Source organism: Elephantulus edwardii, unplaced genomic scaffold, assembly GCF_000299155.1.
Source record: "Elephantulus edwardii isolate Elephantulus edwardi_28Jun2011 unplaced genomic scaffold, EleEdw1.0 scaffold00101, whole genome shotgun sequence".
NCBI classification, from domain to species: Eukaryota; Metazoa; Chordata; class Mammalia; order Macroscelidea; family Macroscelididae; genus Elephantulus; species Elephantulus edwardii.
The window spans coordinates 5912668-5920746 of NW_006399851.1; the positions used below are offsets into that span (position 1 = coordinate 5912668).

The window sequence follows — 8079 nt, forward strand, 5'->3', positions numbered from 1 at the left end:
GATCTCATGTGTGCCACAGTATAATTGTGTTCCACAGGGTTTTCAACGCCTGATTTTATTTTTTTTTAAAATAAAGGCCAAAATTTTTAATCAGATTCTAGGCAGTATAAACAAAACAAAAAACCCCTGTATTTGTGGTTTATTTCATAATCTCAAATGGAATCTTTTCTAAACATCCATGATGGAATTTCTCTTAGATGTAATACACCAAATACCCCAAAGTCCTTTCTTCTAGAAGTTGTTGCTAATAAACTGGAACTTTGCATCCCATACCCAAGGAAGATGTGCAAAGGAAATGCTTCTTGCTTCATCCTTACAATGAAGCCCCTGGAGCTCTAATTTTCCTTTTGGACATGAATACAGGAAGAGTTCAATATGCCTGTGCTGAACGTGGGACTGATCCTTGAGCATAGCTGCGGCAGCATCCTCATCAGTTTCAGATTACATGGCAGCTTCTCCAGTGGCTGTTCCTCTGGAACTGCATTCCATTGTGGTTCTAACAGGCTTCAGTGGAGCAAAACAATGTATAATGTCTTGGGCATTAGCTTGGAAAGGCAATCCTCTCATGTGAACACAATGTAGTGAAGGTGTAGCTCCAAAATCAACAGTCTCTGGAAGCTTTTCTGACATTTCCTTAGGCAACTCTATCTCCTCATTTTCAAAAGCTGTCGTGGATCAAACGTCTTCATTTACTTACTGCATGTTCTTCAAAGATCATTTCTGGCTCAACATACACTTACCAGTAGGAGAAGATGCAATTTTCTTTCCTTTATGAGAACCACATAGGTTCAAACCTCATTCCTTCTGCTTGGAAATATCTCTATATATAGATTACCAATTTCTTCCCTATGCTTCAGTAGGGCTTGATTGGCCATTTCTTGTTCTTCAAACTGTGCAAAGTCTTCTCTGTTTGTCGTTGTCTGTTCTCCAGCAACAAACAGTGACACCATGATGGAGTAAGCACAATGGAGAGATACTACTCTGGGAGCGGTTCAGAGAGTTGATCCAGTTCAATTTTATTGGGGGCTGCAGCACACTTATATATGAACAAGTAAACAGGAAGACAGGATAGGGTGGGCTTGCAGACGAGGGACATGCAGATTGGATAGGAGAATCTCAGCCTCATCTGGACTACTTCCAGCTGAACAGATGTGGCAGCCATCTTCCCGGGGGGTGAACTTTCTCAAGACAGTACAGCCAAAAACAGGACAGCTTTCTCTGCCCCATATTAAAGGCAGCTGGGAGGCTTTCACTTATCTGGAGTTAGGCGATCTGTCCGGGCCAGAGACACTCCCTTCTTCCCCAACATTCCCCAACACCTGATTTTCTCTGTCCTCTGTAGTCTATGACAAATGTAATATATACTATCTATTAACTTCTTGGCAGGACTTCTTTGCCTGGACCAGGCACATCTTAGACTTCATATGGATATCATTGTTCGTTGGTGATTTGAAAAGGTCCCTAACTGCAGACTTTCCCAATGTGATGCATCTCCTGATCTCCTGATTGCTAGTTCCAAAGAGTTCATTGTGGATCCAAGTAAGTTGACTTCAATCTTTTCTCCATCTTTCAAAATGTTGCCTATTGGTCCAGTGTGGGGAATGTTGGGGAGGAAGGGAGTGTCTCTGGCCCAGACAGATCACCTAGCTCCAAAGAAGTCCTGCAAAGAAGTTAATAGTCTTTTTTTATGGCAACTGTAAGGAAATACTCTCAATCAAAGCACACCATCATTTATCACAGGTGAAGAGTTGACCTGCAAACTCTTCTTTAAGGCATCCACCTCATCTTTGTTTATCTCCTAGACTTCCACCTATCACTGACCTACATACATGTGGTGCTTCTCTAAAGCTTTCTGCACATCCATCTCTGACTCCGTTTCAATTAAGGCATCACCCCTTCGTTCCCCATCTCTAATTAAGAGGAAGCATATTTCATTCTCATCACTAGGGATTCTACAGTCTGAGAAAAAGTTAAGAGCATCTCCACTGTGCATGACCAGAGCAATGCTTGAGCGTGAATGAGATAAACATCGTCCACTTCCTCATCTCACTTGGACGGAGCCAGTTCATTTTCAGGGAGTGATAGACTGGAGTGATGGATGGGAGGGAGTTTTGGACTCCTGACTTAAAGCACCTTACTGGGCCCGTTTCCGCCACCTGTGATTGCGGCAGCAGATGGGTACACAGAGCCGTGTAGGAGGCTGCCTCCAAAGCCGAGGCCGAAATGGCAGTGCCTGATTTTTTAGAAGTACTTCACCAGACCTTACTTTGAAGGCACCTATAGAAGATCTCAAACTACAAACCTTTTGGTGACTGGCTGAGAAAAAAAACCCAATATTTGCACGTCGGAGGAATGAGACGTCAATTATCACCAATAATCAGTTTCTCTGGTCTTCAATTAACTAGATAATTATTTGAAAAGTCTCTCTTAAACCCTGATAGTAGGAAAAACCCTGCCATGAACATAGCTCTCTTTCTTACAACTAAAACTCCTTGTTATCAAGTTTGAACCTACGCTCCACTGAGATTGTCATTGTTGTTGTTGTATACCCTGGAGTCCAAACCAACCCATAGCTGACCGGCCAGCAGGTTTTCAGAGGCCGTTAATCACACAGGAGGAGCTTGCCCATCCTTCGCCCTCGGGGACACCTGTGGATTCAAACTGCATGCCTCAGGATTGCAGTGCAGTGCAATGCCACTAGGCCACTACAAGTCATGCTCAACACAACAGGAATCAACAACAATAACGCCTAGACAGGAAAGGATGTAGGACATTGATACAGAAGTATCAATTTACAAGGCTGTAAATCTCACGGAAGGTGTGCTTCTTTCTCCCAAAGAGCCACTCATGCATTTATTGCTAGAGCACAGCCTTTAGATCAGTAGTGCATTTCCTTGAGAATTATGTTACCAGAGTTCCCTAAGTCATATAGAATTATTATTTAAATATATTTCATTTATTTTAGGGAGCTCTGGTGGCTTAACTCTGGCATGGACTTGTGCTGTCAACCCAAAGGTATGTGGTTTGAATCCATCAGCTGAAAACCCTCTGAAGGGTTGGCTGTGGAATGGTTCTGACTTGGCAATACACAAAAAGTTTATTTAGGGGAACGCTGATGACTTTTGGAAGCAGGAGTGGCATTTATTTCTGTAATAGCTTGCCTCTGGAGACTATGAACTTGGAGAAATGATGAAAGTTACAAAGGTGTTCAGGTCTTCCATTCATAGGGTTGCTATGAGTAATCTACAACTAGATGGCACTTAATAATGACAATAACAACTGATGACTTAGCACTAAGGAGTTGCACTTGCCAGTCCAAAGGCACATAGTTCAAAACTACCAGATGCTCTGTGGGAGAAGAGAAATCCTTTTATGTGATTAACTGCTTTCAAAAACAGGCTAGAAGGCCAATTATGAGTCATTCCTGACAATAACAACAAGAAAGTAGATTTTCAATTTCTAGATAACTACTAACAGAATTGTTCAGTGGCACAAATGTCTGCATGGTCATTACTATCCAGAATATTGGCAGTTCAAACCCAACTAAACACACTTCAGGAGACAACAGGTCTGGTGAAGTGTTTCCAAAAGGTCACAGCCTTGAAACACACACGAAACAACTCTATTCTGTGTGAGGTCTCTATTGGTTGGAACAACTCCAAAGCAACCAATAGCAACAAAAACATATCATATTCAACACAAAAGAAAAGCAATTTTTCAGAATGCTGACCCTAAAACACCAAAATCTTAAGCTCTATGAGACAAAATAGAGATGAAGTTTAGTTTGTATTTCCTATTGAAATAATCAGCTTTTTTGGAATGATCTTCAGCAGGATTAACTTGCATGCCATGTTAATATTATTCAATAATTTCAACATTCTGCTAAATAACCATTTTAGGGGACAGAAACAAATATGGATCTCTCCCAGTTGGTTGGTCAGGTATCTGTCCTCCAAATTTCTTGGCATAGAGTCGTGAATGCCTCTAGGGCTGCATCTGTTTGTTGAAACATGTCAACTGGTATTCCATCAATTCCTGGGGACTTATTTATTGTCAATGCCTTCAGTGAACTTATTCTTGAATTTATTCCTTCAAGACTTTTGGTTCTTGATCTTATGCTACTTTCTGAAACGGTTCACTGTCAACCAAAATAGCCACAATCCTAAGCATAACTGTCATTTTCTACCGTTCCAAGAGATTGGTTATTTGCAAGATCTCCAAAATCGATTTCATCTAGAGAGATAAAAAAAAATACTCCATGTTAGAACAGCGCCACAGGAGTTATTTATGGCAGAGTCCCAGCTGCTGTTAGAATTCCCCTTTGCAAAATCACCAACAGATGGGTGACCTGGCCTTTGAAAACATTGTGTCAGAGCATGATGGGAGATATTATTGGTTCCTTTCAACTTCTTCCTTAGATAATACCACATTTCACTACTTGTAAGTTTTAATTTTGGAATTCAGCTAGCAGGAAACATTAGTAGTGCAATGTCTTTTTTATAGATGTGAATATCTATGTACCAATTATTTAAGTGCTCCTAAAAAGAAGTGTGTATTTATTTACATACTTGGAAGATATTTATAGATTATAAATTTGAAATTGCTTTTATTCTCCTTAGAATAATATGATTCATTTCTCTTGCTTGTTGGTGGTGTTTATTGTTTACTTAATAGTTTTCTAAAATGTGTGAACTAAGTATTTTATGCTTAATCTTCTTAGAAAAAAAATTAGCTCAGTCAATTCCTACTTCTGTTAATGTCTTTGTGCCATAGTAGAACCATGACCCATGGGGTCTTCAATTGAGGACGCATGTCATGACTACGTTTCTTACATCAGAGAAAATTAGGCTTTAATTCTCAAACATTAGTGAAATGAAAAAACTATATCCTTGTACATGAAACAGAGAAGTGGAGCTGAATGACCTTTTACTTTTGTGGGTTGCCTGTTGAGCAAATGGGCCCAGATAACAGGAAAAAAACTGATACTGGAGCTCAAGGCCAAGGAGCTAGCTGGTCACGTCCATGCTTGTCTTTCAGTAAGCCGTCATGTGAGTAGTGGACTGTTAAAAGGATTTGTCCCTGACCCCAGTTCAGATAAAGTTATTCCTGGCTTGCCTCTCCAGCCTCAATGACCTGCTGATGGCATTGACTTGTATTGACTTATTTATTGGTAATATCCCAATCTGAAGGGAAATGAGATTAATAAGAACACTAAAATAATATCTGACAGGAAAAAATTAGTTCCTAACAGACTGTTCATCAAAACAGCTTTATATTGTATCAGAATGTATATGGTTAAAAGCTTGGACAGTGTTCAACCATGACAAAGCAGATAAAGTAAATGAGACTCCCAAGGGCAGGAATAAAGGTATCTCCTTGAGGGTTGCACCCACCAGGCAAATGCTGAAGAGGTGGTAACAAATGCAAAAATCAGAAAGGAAATTCTCATTCCTCTCCAGAGGTGAGGAGTTAGGAAAAAATGCCAGAGAAATTAAAGTCCATTTGGAAGATGCACTATTTAAATACAAAAGGTAAATTGTGGGGTAGGTAGCAAGAGAAAAAGAAAGCGTAGAGCTTGGAAAATCAGATCATCTGAATTCTGGTCATGGTCCACTTCCAACTAGCAGTGGGTTCTGGGCCAAAATATGTTAGCCTATCCTATCAATTTCCTCATCTCTAAATTAAGGAGTTGGATTGAATAACTTTGAAAGTGACTTTCATTTTTATAATTATATGCCTGAGAGGAGTTGTCATTTTTCAGTTGGATTCATGTTTTTTTTAAAGCTTGATAACAAAGAGAGTTTGCATGATAAAGCAAGCTTACCCAATGTAGAAATCTTATTTTCTTTAATGTTCTAAAAATGCTTCTCCCGCACCCCAGGTAGATTAATTATATTTGCCATGTGTAGAGGGTTCAGACATTCCAATCCTGATATGACAAGATGTCTGAGGGGAGAGCTTTGTTTTTTAAAGCACTCCATGTTGGTTAACAGTCTATCTTTCCTGGCCTATAAGATGAAAACAGAACAAATGTTGATCACTTATTAGCTGTATCTCTTGCATCAGCTGTCCAAGAAAGTTACAGGGCTAGCAATGCTCAATGGCAAAGCAATATTTTCACCTGAAAAATAAGTAGACAGTCACATTTACCCTTTGGAAAAATCCAAGTAGGACTACATTTTCAGTCTTACCAGTACCAGTTGCCATTGAGTCAACTGGAACCCACAGTGAGCTTATATGAATTGGAGTAGAGTTGTGCTCTACAGAATTTTCAACAGTCAATTTTTTTTTTTTAAGAGGAGCATTGAGTGTTTCTTCTAAAACATCTCTGGGTAGACTTGTAAACCTCCCCACTTCTAGTTCCAGAATGAGTGTATGAAGTATTTGCATCACCCAGAGAACCCACGTTGAACCTTACACCCAGGATATAATGTCTTAGCTTGAAACATTTGAATGTTAAAAGGAAATGGTGTAAAAGTTCAGAATTTGTAAGTCACCTGCTTTGATCCCCCTCCATCTCTTAAGGAGCCCCAGTGGTGCAGTCGTTAAGTGTGCAGCTTCTGGGCTGAATGCATCAAATGCTCTGTAGGACAAAGATGTAAATTGACTTTCATTTTAATATATATTTTTTTTCTCCTTTTACAATTGATTCCTTCTAAATAGAACTGATTTTGTCTGAAAGTGGTGGAAAACATGAAATGACATGTTGGGCCCATAGAATTTCTTCAGAAATCTGTGTCAAACTTCTTCCTAGAAAGCCCCCAGCTTCCTGGGCAAGCTCTCCAAAATTCCCACTTCTGTAGGGATTACCCTTTGTATCAGAATATTAATGCACAAGTAAGCAAGCACCAGTAGGGCCCCAACTGCACTTGCTTTGTTCCCATTGTGTTTCTGGTTTGGGCACAGAGCAAATGCCTAATAAATATTTGTTGACTTAATGGTGAAGAAATTGAAAAAAAAAAGGCATTAATAGATGAACGAGACCCAAGATCTCTGCCAGTGAAGCGCACTTGAGAAGGTCACATATAGAATCGATTTAAAATTAACAGGTGTTTTGGTGGATGGATTAAGACACTGCTCCATAAAAAAAAAAAAGACTTGGGAAAGAATGATATATGAAACCATTATCTTAAAAAAACCCTTCTATCATCCAAGAGTTTTAGACTCATAGTGACCATATAGGACAGAGTGTTGTGTACCTTGGATTTGAAATCAACCTGTAGCTGATCCTCCAGTGGGTTTTCAGAGGCTCATTGTTTCATTGGAGATCACCCATCTTTGTCCCACAGCGTAGCTGGTGATTTTGAACTGCTTGACTCCAGGTTGGCAGTTCAGCTTCTTACTGTTAGGACAGCAGTGCTCCCTTAGGGCAGAGTAGGACTTCCCATTAGGGTTTTCAAACATATATATCTTTTGGGAGTGGACTGCCACATCTTTCTTCTATTATGATAGCTGCTGGGTTTAAACCGCTGATCCTCTGGTTAGCAGCTAAGTGTTTAACCATTCTTTCACCAGGGCTCCCTTTCTAGAGTCAGGATAAGGTTTTGTTGTTTCTTCTTGTTGGTTGTTTTAAATTTTATATTGGTTTGCATACAAAATTTATATGTACTATATTTCATTCTATACTTTGTTGAGACAAGAACAATGACAGCATGAGTGGGGGATTTGTTGGATATTTTGTGGGTAGGGCAGGTAGATAAAAGTGGTTCTCACTAAGAAGCCTGAGAGAAGTGGTGTCCAACATAGCACCATGAAGCACTCCACTTTCCCTAAGCTTGTCGTATTATAGCCTTCACCCTCCCTAAGGTTGGCCACACTCTAGGGATCCTACCCCATTACTCCAGAACATGTTTCTCTGAGACCAATTTAAATCATCCTGAAACAGAGAAGCATGCCTGTGTAACTTTCTAACTAGACATCACCTTTCTAATTATACATAAATTAAAACTCTCTAAACCATATTGTTTTTTACCTTCATTTCTTTGCATTTCTTCCTTTTAATATTTTTGATGTTTTGGTGTGTGTGTGTGTGTGTGTGTGTGTGTGTATGTATGTATGTGTGTGTTTTATTAACATTGC

General features: G+C 39.6%; 1 pseudogene; it reads right to left on the bottom strand.

Annotated features, from left to right (window-relative positions):
* Nucleotides 1-231: 231 nt before the first annotated feature.
* Nucleotides 232-7836, bottom strand: LOC102863117 (annotated as a pseudogene).
* Nucleotides 7837-8079: the final 243 nt, after the last annotated feature.